This window comes from Arachis hypogaea, chromosome 18, assembly GCF_003086295.3.
Source record: "Arachis hypogaea cultivar Tifrunner chromosome 18, arahy.Tifrunner.gnm2.J5K5, whole genome shotgun sequence".
NCBI classification, from domain to species: domain Eukaryota; kingdom Viridiplantae; phylum Streptophyta; class Magnoliopsida; order Fabales; family Fabaceae; genus Arachis; species Arachis hypogaea.
In genome coordinates, this window is record NC_092053.1 from 104,313,029 (window position 1) to 104,327,393 (window position 14,365).

General features: G+C 40.0%; 1 non-coding gene across 1 annotated transcript; it reads left to right on the plus strand.

Moving 5' to 3' along the window:
* The first annotated feature begins 1,462 nt into the window (after positions 1-1,462).
* LOC112773901 (small nucleolar RNA R71) lies at positions 1,463-1,570 on the plus strand. The gene has a single exon (XR_003188425.1). It is a non-coding gene; the product is annotated as a small nucleolar RNA R71 (small nucleolar RNA).
* The last annotated feature ends 12,795 nt before the right edge of the window (positions 1,571-14,365 follow it).

The window sequence follows — 14,365 nt, forward strand, 5'->3', positions numbered from 1 at the left end:
GAAGGACCAACTCTCCTCTGTCCACATCAATCACAGCTCTTGCTGTGGCTAGGAAGGGTCTTCCAAGGATGATGGATTCATCCTCATCCTTCCCAGTATCCAAGATTATGAAATCAGCAGGGATGTAAAGGCCTTCAACCTTTACTAGGATGTCCTCTACTTGTCCATAAGCTTGTTTTCTGGAGTTATCTGCCATCTCTAATGAGATTCTGGCAGCTTGCACCTCAAAGATTCCCAGTTTCTCTATTACAGAGAGTGGCATGAGGTTTATCACTGACCCGAGGTCACATAGAGCCTTTTCAAAGGTCATGGAGCCTATGGTACACGGTATTAAGAACTTTCCAGGATCCTGTTTCTTCTGAGGCAATCTCAGTTGATCCAGATCACTCAGTTCATTGGTGAACAAGGAAGGTTCATCTTCTCAAGTCTCATTACCAAATAATTTGGCATTCAGCTTCATGATTGCACCAAGGTACTTGGCAACTTGCTCTTCAGTAACATCTTCATTCTCTTCAGAAGAAGAATATTCATCAGAGCTCATGAATGGCATAAGGAGGTTTAATGGAATCTCTATGGTCTCCAGATGAGCCTCAAAGTCCTTTGGTTCCTCAGAGGGAAACTCCTTATTGATCTCTGGACGTCCCAGGAGGTCTTCCTCACTGGGGTTCACGTCCTCTCCCTCCCTTGTAGGTTCGGCCATGATGATCAATTCAATGGCCTTGCACTCTCCTTTTGGATTTTTTTCTGTATTGCTTGGGAGAGTACTAGGAGGGGTTTCAGTGATTCTTTTACTTAGCTGGCCCACTTGTGCTTCCAAATTTCTAATGGAGGACCTTGTTTCATTCATGAAACTTAGAGTGGCCTTAGATAGATCAGAGACTATGTTTGCCAAGCTAGATGGGGTCTGCTCAGAACTCTCTGTCTTTTGCTGAGTGGATGATGGAAAAGGCTTGCTATTGCTAAACCTGCTTCTTCCACCATTATTAAAGCCTTGTTGAGGCTTTTGTTGATCCTTCCATGAGAGATTTGGGTGATTTCTCCATGAGGGATTATAGGTGTTTCCATAGGGTTCACCCATGTAATTCACCTCTGCTATTGCAGGGTTCTCAGGATCATAAGCTTCTTCTTCAGAAGATGCCTCTTGAGTACTGTTGGATGCAGCTTGCATTCCATTCAGACTCTGAGAAATCATATTGACTTGCTGAGTCAATATTTTTTTCTGAGCCAGTATGGCATTCAGAGTATCAATTTCAAGAACTCCCTTCTTCTGAGGCGTTCCATTACTTACAGGATTCCTCTCAGAAGTGTACATGAACTAGTTATTAGCAACCATGTCAATGAGTTCTTGAGCTTCTGCAGGCATTTTCTTTAGGTGAATGGATCCACCTGCAGAATGGTCCAATGACATCTTTGATAGTTCAGATAGACCATTATAGAATATATCCAGAATGGTCCATTCTGAAAGCATGTCAGAAGGACACTTTTTGGTCAGTTGCTTATATCTCTCCCAAGCTTCATAGAGGGATTCACCTTCTTTCTGTCTGAAGGTTTGAACATCCACTCTAAGCTTACTAAGCTTTTGAGGAGGAAAGAACTTGGCTAAGAAAGCCGTGACTAGCTTATCCCAAGAGTTCAGGCTATTTTTAGGTTGAGAGTCCAACCATACTCTAGCTCTGTCTCTTACAGCAAACGGGAAAAGCATAAGCCTGTAGACCTCGGGATCAACCCCATTGGTCTTAACAGTATCACAGATCTGCAAGAATTCAGTCAAAAACTGAAAAGGATCTTCAGATGGAAGTCCATGAAACTTGCAGTTCTGTTGCATCAGAGAAACTAATTGAGGTTTAAGCTCAAAATTGTTTGCTCCAATGGCAAGGATTGAGATGCTTCTTCCATGTAAATTGGAATTAGGTGTAGTGAAGTCACCAAGCATCCTCCTAGCATTGTTATTATTTTCGGCTGCCATCTCCTCTTTTTTTTCGAAAATTTCTGTAAGGTTGTCTCTGGATTGTTGTATTTTAGCTTCTCTTAGTTTCCTCTTCAGAGTCCTTTCAGGTTCAGGATCAGTTTCAACAAGAATGTTCTTGTCTTTGCTCCTGCTCATATGAAAAAGAAGGGAACAGAAAATAATAATAGGGATCCTTTTTACCACAGTATAGAGGTTCCCTTGTGTGAGTAGAAGAAAAGAAGAGAAAGAATGAAGAAGAGAAGAATTCGAACTCAGAGGAGAAGGGGTTTGAATTTTTGGGTGAGGAGAAGTGTTAGTAGATGAATAAATAAATAGAAGGAGATGAGAGATAAGAAAGGAATTCGAAAATTAAACAAAATAAAATAAAAGTATTTTAAAATTAAATTTATAATTCGAAAATTAAAATTGAAATTAAATTAAAATTAAAACAATTAGTTAATTAAAATGAAATTTTGAAAAAGAGGGAAGGAATTTTCGAAAATTGAAGGTAGAGAGTTAGTTGGGCAGTTTTGAAAAAGATATGATTGAAACAAAAAGATATGATTGATTAAAAGAGATTTGAAATTTGTTTTTGAAAAAGATATGATTGAAATTGAAAAAGATATGATTGAAACAAAAAGATAAGATTGATTGAAAAAGATTTGAAAATCAAATTTGAAAAGATAAGAAGTTAGAAAAGATTTTGAAATTGATTTTGAAAAAGATGTGATTGAAATTTATTTTGAAAAAGATTTGAAAAAGAAATTTAAAAAGATTTGATTTTAAAAATTAAAGTTGATTACTTGGCTAACAAGAAACTAAAAAGATATTATTCTAGAGTTTAAAGATTGAACCTTTCTTAATAGGCAAGTAACAACTTTGAAAAATTTTGAATCAAAACATTAAATGCTAATAAAATTTTCGAAAATTAAGAAATAAAATAAGAAAAAGATTTTGAAAATTAATTTGAATATTTTCGAAAAAATGAAAAAGATTTTGAAAAATTTTAAAAAGGAATTCGAAAATATGAAAAGAAAATTGAAAAAGATTTGATTTTGAAAAAGATTTTAAAAAAGATAAGATTTTTAAATTGAAAATTTGATTTGACTCATAAAAACAACTAGATTTTAAAAAATTTTGAAAAAGTCAACTCAAATTTTCGAATTTGATGAGTGAAAAAGGGAAAGATATTTTTTTTTATTTTTGAATTTCTAATGATGAAAGAGAAAAATACAAAATTGAAACAAATCATGAAAATTATGAATCAAAACACCTAATGCATGCAAGAACACTATGAATGTCAAGATGAACACCAAGAACACTTTGAATGTCAAGATGAACACCAAGAACTTATTTTTGAAAAATTTTCAAGAAAAGAAAACATGCAAGACACCAAACTTAAAAATTTTTTATTCTTTAGGCATTAATGTTTCAAGAATGCATATGAAAAATAAGAAAAGACACAAAACAAGAAAATATGGAGATCAAACAAGAAGACTTGTCAAGAACAACTTAAAGATCATGAAGAATGCAATGCATGAATTTTCGAAAATAAATTTTTTAGAAAATAAAAAAGATGCAATTAACACCAAACTTAAAATTTGACTCAAGACTCAAACAAGAAACACAAAAATATTTTTTTGATTTTATGATTTTATAAATTTTTTGGATTTTTCGTAAATTAATTTGAAAAAGAAAAATAAGGATTTCAAAATTTTTAATAGGAATTCCAGGAATCTTGCAATGTTAGTCTAAAGCTCCAGTCCAGGAATTAGACATGGCTTACTAGCCAGCCAAGCTTTCAGTGAAAGATCCGGTCCAAAACACTAGACATGGCCAATGGCCAGCCAAGCTTCAGCAGGATATTACATGCATTGAAGTGATTAGTTGAAGTCTCAGTCCAAAAGAATTTAGACATGGCTTTACAGACAGCCAGGATTCAACAAATCATCATGAAACACTAGAATTCATTCTTAAAAATTCTGAATAAAAATATATAATTTTTTTTTATTTTTTTGAAAATAAGAATAATAAAAACAAAAAGGTTAAAATTAAAATAAAGTTACCTAATCTGAGCAACAAGATGAACCGTCAATTGTCCAAACTCGAACAATCCCCGGCAACGGCGCCAAAAACTTGGTGTGCGAAATCGTGATCATTCCTTCCTTGGTAACAGCGCTAAAAACTCAATACGCACGTTCATGTTCTTAATTCTGTTTCACAACTTCATACAACTAACCAGCAAGTGCACTGGGTCGTCCAAGTAATAAACCTTACGTGAGTAAGGATCGATCCCACGGAGATTGTCGGCTTGAAGCAAGCTATGGTCACCTTGTAAATCTCAGTCAGGCAGATTCAACTGATTTTATGAATTGATAAGTAAAAGATAAATAAAATATAAAATAGGATAGTGGTACTTATGTAATTCATTGGTGAGAATTTCAGATAAGCGTATAGAGATGCTTTCGTCCCTCTGAACCTTTGCTTTCCTGCTGTCTTCATCCAATCCTTCCTACTCCTTTCCATGGCAAGATTTATGTAGGACATCACCGTTGTCAATGGCTACATCCCATCCTCTCTGTGAAAATGGTCTAATGCGCTGTCACTGCACGGCTAATCATCTGACGGTTCTCGATCATACTGGAATAGGATTTACTATCCTTTTGCGTCTGTCACTACGCCCATCACTCGCAAGTTTGAAGCTCGTCACAGCCATCCCTTCCCAGATCCTACTCGGAATACCACAGACAAGGTTTAGACTTTCCGGATCTCAGGAATGGCCATCCATGGGTTCTAACTTATACCACGAAGATTCTAATATCTCGGACTCGGTCCTCTGTATTAGATATCTAAGAGATACTCATTCTAGCTTGTTTGCATGTAGAACGGAAGTGTTTGTCAGGCACGCGTTCATAGGTGAGAATGATGATGAGCGTCACATAATCATCACATTCATCATGTTCTTGGGTGCGAATGAATATCTTAGAAGCGGAATAAGCTTGAATTGAATAGAAAAACAGTAGTACTTTGTATTAATTCATGAGGAACAGCAGAGCTCCACACCTTAATCTATGGAGTGTAGAAACTCTACCATTGAAAATACATAAGTGATGAAGGTCCAAGCATGGCCGAATGGCCAGCCCCCATGATCTAAGAACTAAACGTCCCAAGATGTCTAATACAATAGTAAAAAGTCCTATTTATACTAAACTAGTTACTAGGGTTTACAGAATGAGTAATTGATGCAGAAATCCACTTCTGGGGCCCACTTAGTGTGTGCTTGGGCTGAGCATTGAGCTTTACATGTGTAGAGGCTTCTCTTGGAGTTGAACGCCAGTTTGTAACCTGTTTCTGGCGTTTAACTCCACTTTGCAACCTGTTTCTGGCGTTTGACTCCAGAATGCAGCATGGAATTGACGTTCAACGCCAGTTTACATCGTCTATCCTTGTGCAAAGTATAGACTATTATATATTGATGAAAAGCCCTGGATGTCTACTTTCCAAAACATTTGAAAGCGCGCCATTTAGAGTTATGTAGCTCCAGAAAATCCACTTTGAGTGCAGGGAGGTCAGAATCCAACAGCATCTGCAGTCCTTCTTCAACCTCTGAATATGATTTTTGCTCAAGTCCCTCAATTTCAGCCAGAAAATACCTGAAATCACAGAAAAATACACAAACTCATAGTAAAGTCCAGAAATGTGATTTTTATTTAAAAACTAATAAAAATATACTAAAAACTAACTAAATCATACTAAAAATTATGTAAAAATAATGCCAAAAAGCATATAAATTATCCGCTCATCACCTCCCAATAGCCATAATCCGAGCCCCAATAACCTACAATAAAAAGGGAATTAACAAGACAAATAAAGGAAGAGCAATAACAACATAAACGGAGATACATGAAGAAAGCGGCTAATCCCAGCACTGCCAACTTCCTCAATCATCTGGGAATCATCGGGGAAACGACACAATTCATCAGCAAGGGTGGCGAAGGGGAAGAACCTCGACCACAAGGACCTCATGTTATCATCCTCACGATAAGCATGAAGTCTCTTCTGAGATTCATAAGCAGCCTCCACAAGTGGCAAAACAAGAGAATTCCCCTCTTTACTATTCACCACTTCAGCACGAGGCTTGACCCTTTTCCTTTTCGGACGAGGGTTAACTTCAGTCTGAACAGCGGCACCACCCTCCTTACCAACATTCATCGTGGAACCTTCTATTTCGTTTTTTTTCCTTTGACTAAAAAAGGACTTTAGACCAGCAGTGGTAATAGTGGGGGCTTTCTCTGCTACAAAACAAAATCACAAAAAACAAAATTTCAACAATAACAATACCAACATACTAGTAATCTATATCAGGAACAATTACCTAAATAATCCAAAACCGCCTCCTTATCTGATTCCCATTTCAACAACTCAGCAACCGACAACAACCCAACCGACTCCAACGCCTCTACCAAAAACTCCAACATGACATTATCATCAAACATTCTATCATCAACATCTAGCACCTGGACAGGCTCGGGAGACCATGAAACGGGAAACCTTGCCTCTAAGAATTCATTCAAATAAAACGGAAATTCATCCTCAACACTCCTAACCTTGACAAACATAGTCTTAAAGTTTTTATATGAAGATTTATATAGAGAAAACACTGAGCGACGAGGATAACTACTAAGATTCACCCATAAACCCCGCCTGACCCCCTTAGACTGAAACAAAGAGAAGAACACCCTGAGAAGGTGGCCGTTCCAAGATTTCCATCAAGTTTTCAAAGGCACGAACAAAGCCCCAGGAATTAGGATGTAATTGAGAGGGAGTGCAGTTCAACCAGAACAAAACACCACACTCAAAATCTGTAAACGGAAACCGAACACCCAGTTCAGTCAACAGAAGAGAATAAAGATAAAAGTACGACCAACCCTCGACCTGCTCACACACACGATCACCCTCCGCGCAAGGCAAAAGCTCTATCCTTATGTTATGCCCTTCCCTAACCTAGACACACAGATTCAGAATCATTAAACCTAGACACACAGTGTTTAACCTGCTCACTAACCCAGCTATATGGATCGCTCTCTACAACAGTGACCTTACCTTTCTCCATAACCCCAGAACAAACAAAGCGAAAACAAAAAGAAGAGACCACAATTTTTCAACACAAACCTTTGTTAATCATTTCTTTCTTTTCCTCTGGGAACATGCAAGAGGTAAAAAATCAAAACAAAACAGGGCAGAGACTACCTAAAACAACCCAAGTAATAAAACATGGTAAAGTGAAACGGTTTCTGAAAACCAAAAATAAAACCGCCCCAATCTCAGCCATCCAAACCACACAGCCAAAATCAACGACCCAGATTATACCGAAAACTGAACCAAAGCCTCACATCAATCATTTCGACACGGGAAACAAAACGCACATTAAATGTGCACGTTCCTCCTTTCCAAGAAAATAAAACAAACATAAACGGAATCTATGACAACAAATCCGAGGACCAGAAAGCTTGCTGATAAACCCATATTTTATGATATATTTTGTGCTTAGTTTGAGTGATTTATTCAATCCTTCACCCACTTATTCATATTAATTGCATAGTTTTACTTTCCCTTCCTCATTATGTGATGTATGTGAAAAACATGTTTTCTATGCTTTAAAACTAATTATTTTAATTACCTTTAATTCCATTCGATGCCGTGACTAGTGTGTTGAGTAGTTTCAGATCTTCTAAGGCAGGAATGACTTAAAGGATGGAAAGGAAACATACAAAAATGGAAGGAAAGAACAAAACGGAGTTTCTAAAGAAACTGGCATCCACGCGATCGCATGGGCGACGCGGACGCATGCCAAGCGCGAATCAACAGCGACGCGGTCGCATGACTGACGCGACCGCGTGCCTTAAGCAAAACACATATGACGCGGCCGCATGACTGACGCGACCGCGTGACAAGAAAAGCTCCGAATGACGTGACCGCGTGACCCACGCGGACGCGTGACAGAGGCCACGCACCAGTAATTACAGAAAACGCTCCCAGCGATTTCTGAAGGCCTTTTTGGCCCAAATCCAAGTCCAGAAGGCATAGACCAGAGGTTATGAAGTGAGAGAATGTATCCATTCATAGAGAGACGACTTTAGTTTTAGTTTTCATGATTTAGATTTAGTTTAGAGAGAGATTCTCTCTCTCTTTTAGGATTAGGATTTAGGATTTCTCTTAGTTTGGGAGTGACTCTCGATCCCAGGTTTAATGTTCCTTTACTTTAAGCTTCTCTTTTACTTTTATTCGTTACTTTAGTTGATTATTTACTTTTGCAATTTAATTTATGAATTCTTCTATGTTATAGATTTTTATTTTGGATTAATGTTATTTGAGGTATTTCAGTTAATATTGCTTTCTTTTATTTATTAGTTACAATTATTCCCAATCTGAAGACATTCTTATTCCAGTAGATTTACTTTTCTCCTTTTGGTTTTGGTTAAGAAATCAGCAACTCAGGAGTTATCAAACTCAAACATGCTTGATAATTGTTATCTTTGCTAATTGTATTGAGCTTCAAGAATCCCAATCTTTTCTTAGAAAATAAAACAGGATCCGAAGATCAATCCAAATAATTCCTTGACCTTCCTTTATCTTAGTAAAGGCTAACAAAGTGGAATTAAGATTCGATTATCATCATCATTGATAAGGATAGCCAGGATATGACCTCTAATTTCTCATACCTTGCCAAAAGTTTATTTACAGTCATTTATTTATTTCACTTGCTGTTTAAATTACTTGTTTTTCATCTACTTTAATTACCACTTAAATTACTTGCTCCTCATTCTCAAAACCCCAATTTACAATCCCCATAGCCAATAATAAGAACACACTTCCTTGTAGCTCCTTGAGAAGACGACCCGAGGTTTAAATACTCGGTTATCAATTTTAAAGGGGTTTGTTACTTGTGACAACCAAAACGTTTGTGTGAAAGGACTTTTGAAGGTTTAGAAACTATACTTGAAACGAGGATTTATTTGCAAATTTCTAGACCACACAAAAGTTCCTCTCATCAAAATGGCGTCGTTGCCGGGGAGCTGCAATCGTGTGCCTTATTATTGGTTATTGTAAATATACTCCTTTTACTTGTTTATTTGTTTTTATTTTCCCCTTTTATTTTCATCAGCTACTATGAATTCTCACCCCTTTCGCTTTGTGTTTGGTTCTAATGTTATTGAAAGGAATGAAAGTTATAACAGGAATATGCATCAAGGTCAGAGCAATCAAAGATGGATGGAGCCAAGAGGACATGATCAACCCTTTAGGCAACAACACCCTCCAAGATATCATGGACAAAGACCATTCTACAATGCATACCAAGCAAATAGACATGGTGGACAACCTTGTAACTACCAACAACCCCACTACGTGCTTATAGGGCATCCTCTCAACATAACTTCGAACCACCACGCTCACAAGCTTCTTTTCACCATTCACCACCACATGATCCTCATTTACCCCAGTTCCAATCCAATCACTCCCAAACACCACCACTTCCCCCTGTGCCATATCCAAATCTATCACCCCGAGAATCAAAGCTTCGCCTCAAGGAAACAGTAAATCGACTTCAAACAACCCTTCATCAACTGGAGCAATCAATAAGTCAATTATCTTCTAGACATTCGAACATTCAAGGACCTTCCACAGCCCCATGTGGACAGTCTAATGAAGAGCGTAGCATGAAGGAAATACTAGAAACTCCAGTGGACAAGATAGAGCATGGCTTCGTACTGGAACAAGTAGAAGAAGCTGTCATTATTGAAGAAGAAGAGTTGGTTGAAGACTTAGGAGACGCTGAACTTCCATGGGAAGCCAGAGTTGTGGAAAATTCTGTCAAGGATGTTACAATTGATGCTAAGGAGGATTGTGCGCAATCCCCAAGGCAGGTATTTCCTGAAGAACTAGACAGAATAATCCAAGAAGCAAGTTTCCTTGATGATGATAATGAACTTGCATCCGCAAGTGAATTCTCTGAGACCGAAGAATCTTCCCCAAGCGAATACGAAGATGATACGGAGGTAGATTTCTCTCAACCTCCAGTCTATGACACAAGTGATGAGGAGGACATAGATGACTTTGATCAGGACATAGAAACATTTGAAGAATCTTGCAAAGAACTGGAGAATTTCACAGAAGAGCACAAGAGAGTAGAACTCACAGAACCACTAGAACCACCTACCCCAAGGCCATTACCACCCAATACAAGCTTCAAGTGGGTACAATCCTTAACTTTTAACTGTATTTTTCCACTTGAATATGGTTTGCTTGAAATAGATGGCCAGCTTAGAGCTCTCTGTGGCTTTAAGAGTAAAAGGAAAATGGCTCGTACTCAGAGCTGGTGCACAAGGTTCAATAAGGTTCCACGCTTCAACTTGAAGTGCACGGATTGGCATCATGATCAACCGGATGGATCTCGAAAAATGTTTGGTTATCCTGGTGAGAATCTAATCTCTAAACCACCCAGATGGAAAAGTATAGATTAAGACGAAGGCGGATTTAAAAGCAAAGTTTGGGATCCTGGAATCTATGCTGACATTCGTCACCCCGGGAGTCTGAGAATCTATTTGAAGCTGCTCAGAAGCTTCACGTGCCTAGTTTGGGACCTCGGAGGTTATTGGCATTCCAAGCATTGGTGGAGATTTCTGGATGAATTTAAGCATAAGCCGCCATAACAGGAAGCTCATCCAATTTCCAACTTAAGGACTTTAACTAAAAGTGCTAGGTGGGAGACAACCCACCATGGTATGATCGTTCATTTTTCAATTTTTACTTCGTTGTGTTTGTTTTCAAGTTTTATTTTATTTTATAATATTGAACCTGGAATTTTGCATCGCATTTATATTAATCATTGCATTCTGCATACTACATAAAAAAAAGGAGAAGGTGCTCCATGCGACCGCATCATCCATGCGATCGCGTCAAACGGCGTAAAACATTACCCACGTGACCGCGTCACCCACGCGGCCGCGTGACCTGGAGATCGGCGTAAAGATCCAACGTCCTGAAAGTTAGGCTGGAATCATGCGGCCATTGTGCATTTCGCACAATTGACCCACGCGATCGTGTCCCTTGCACAATACCAATCCCACGCAATCGCGTGAGCGACGCGATCGCGTCGCATGGATTGCACCACACCTTAAAAGGAGACAGAGAGTTGCGCTGAAACGACGCTGGATTTGTGCGTTTAGCACAAATTCCAGCGACGCGATAGCATGCCCCAGGGATCGCGTCATTTACTCTTTTTGCCCTCCAGGCGATCGCGTCATCCACGCGATCGCGTCACACCCTTTTTTGCTCCAGCCATGCGACCGCGTCCCCCACGCGGCCGCGTGGATTCAAATTTATAACGCCCCAGCCATGCGAACCCTACCAGTCGCACCCCCCCAAGCCTTTCTTCTCCCTCTCTTCTCCTCCAATCCAACCACCACCACCCTGCCACCACCACGCCACCGCCGACCACCGCCGACCACCCAGAACCCCCGCCACCCACCCCCCTTCCTCCTTCCCCCTTCTTTCTTCTTCTTCCTTCTCCTCCCTCCCTCCAACGCCACTGCCCCACTTCCACAACCACCACCCACGGCTGTCGTCCCATCCCAGCCACGCCCCCCCATCCACCACCCACCCCTTCCCCTCTCCCCCTACCCCCATTACCCCTACTTTCTCTCACTGCCCCTCCGAACAGCATCACCGCCACCGCGCCGCCCTTCTCTGCCGCGCCAGATGCCGTCACCACCACCCCCAGCCACCTTTCTGCCCACTCGCCCTAGTTCGCCTACTAGGTTCCGCCGAACGCCACCCTTTTATCCTTTCATCGTTAGTTCCTATTTTTTTCTGTTATTGTTCATCTTTAGGCTAGTTAGATATGCATGTTGTAGTGGATTTTAGGATGTTAGGTAGCCTAGGATGTGGTTAGTGGATTTAGGTCTGTTTAATTGCATTGTTCTTGTTTGTTGTTTCATTATTTTCGCAATTCTACTGATGCTGTGCTGTTAATTTTGTTCATATGCTATAATTTCTTGTTTCATGCTGCTCTTTACTCTGAATTTTCATGTTTATATTCCTTATATGTAAGTACAACTTTAATTTTGATTCATATGAACTATTTGACTGCTGTTTCTTTTTCCGGGACAATCTAATTTTAGCCGGAATGCTGCCCAAATTTCTGTAAAATGTTTCCATTCATGTTTTGGTTTTGCCATTTTGATATCTGTTTTACTCTGCTTTAACCAAACCATTCATGAATGCCCGGACAAGTTTTCTTATCCTTTTTGATTTCCTGGTTCCTACACTGCATTTTTGATGTTTGATTCCAATTTCTGCTTTCTCTATATCTATTTGAATCATCATCAAAATGTTTTACCTGTTTGGATATGAGTTACTTATCGCTTCTAACTGTGAATACTTGTTACTTGGAATATTTTCATTATGCCACTTACTTTAACCCACTTCTACTAACTCACTAATTTTCCCTTCCTAAACTCTTTTTCAATTCTAACTAACCTAACCTTTTGAAAACTTCTTTTCTGATTTTCTTTCACTTTCTCTTAACACTCTAACCAAGGCATGATGTTTATTTTTTTATTTCACATGAATTCTATTCCATTTTGGATTGTAAATTCTTCTTTTCGAACTTTTAACTCCTATTCAATCCTTAATGCACATTTACTTAGCTCATATTCATTACTCTCCTGCTCCTTTGCCACTATGTGCTTCTTTTGTTAATTGCCTCCTTGTTTTTCTGTTTTTATTATATCCTTGAATTCTGTTTTTCAAGATGTCGGACTCCCACAGAAAAGGGAAAGGAAAGGCAACAACTGGCAAACAGAAAAGAGGAAAAGCCTCTATGTCTATCATATATCTCATGCATGATGCCTCCTTGCGGGAGAAAAATTTTACCCCACAGAAGAAGGATGACCAGCTAATCCCTGCTACTGATCCAGTAAAGTTTGCAAACCGATACTGTGAGCTGAGGTATCCAGTGTTTGCAACCTCCAGGAACCTATACCTGGAGAGGACTCTGAAAATCCCAGAAGAACTCCAGCAATACACCTCTGACCAGATCAAACAAAGAGGTTGGTTCTTCCTGGAGAGACCTCTGACTGAGGTCAATGCATCTTGGGTTAGAGAATTCTACTGCAATTACTTCAAGACTTCCCTAGATGCAGTGAACCTCAGAGGGAAGCAGATTCTGGTTACTGAAGAGGCCATTGAAGATGTTTTGAAGCTTCTGCCTAAGACTGATCAGCTGGATGGCTATCAGAAAGCTGAGGAAGACATGTGCTTTATGCGATTTGATTGGGATACAGTCAAGGCCCGGATAGCCCTTGACCCGACAGTTCCTTGGATTATGGGTCAGAACACCACCATGCCAAAGGGAATCAAGTGGATCTACTTGAATGATGAGGCTCGGCTATGGCATCAGATTCTTAGTAACTTTATTATGCCGAGTACTCACGAGACTGAGATACCAGTCGCTATGGTCACTCTCCTTTGGTGTGTGATGGAGGGTAAGGACCTGTACCTGCCACGCTTTATCCGGTACTATATGGCCAGGGTCCACGTCCGAGGCACTCTTCCCTTTCCTTATTTGATTACACAGCTAGGCCGTCGAGCTGACGTGCCTTGGGAGGATGCTGATGAAAAGCCACCTGCTGCAGAATGCAAGAAGATTATCTCTAACAGCAGGAACTTTCTGGCTTTGGGCTACAGACCTCCTTTCCTCACTGCTACTGCTGACACGAACACACCATCTGCCGGCCCCTCTTCTTCCACAGCTACCCCTGCCACCACCACTGCACCTCCACCTGCCCCAGAGCCCATCTATCATCTAGTGCACTGCCTGTTTCGACGGCTTGACCAGATGGAGCGTCGCAACAAGCGACGCTATGAGCACCTGAAGCTGATGATACGCTTTGGCGACATCCCCTCCGAGCCTGACACACCATCCGAGGCATCTGAGGAGGAGGCGGATGATCCCGAGGCAGAGACCTATCCACAGAGCGAGGCAGAGCAGGCAAGCACCCGGCAGGCAGCATCACATCAGGAGGCTCCACCCCAGATTCAGGCTGTAGACCCTGAGATACCTCTTCAATCAGCACCTCCTCCACAGTAGTCAGACCCTCAGATCACCACTACAGAGACCTTAGCTACCCACCCTTCCAGTGATGACATCCCTTCACACCCTGCTTGAGTGAGCATCGGGGACGATGCTACATTTTAAGTGTGGGGAGGTCGCCATCTCTGGCGTATATTTTTGGTGAACCACTACATACTCTTTCTATTTTGCTACTTTTTCTGTATTTTCTCTTTATTTTTATTTTCATTTTTTCAGTACTTATACATTGTTATTTTTATGTATTTTTACTCTATTTTCTACAT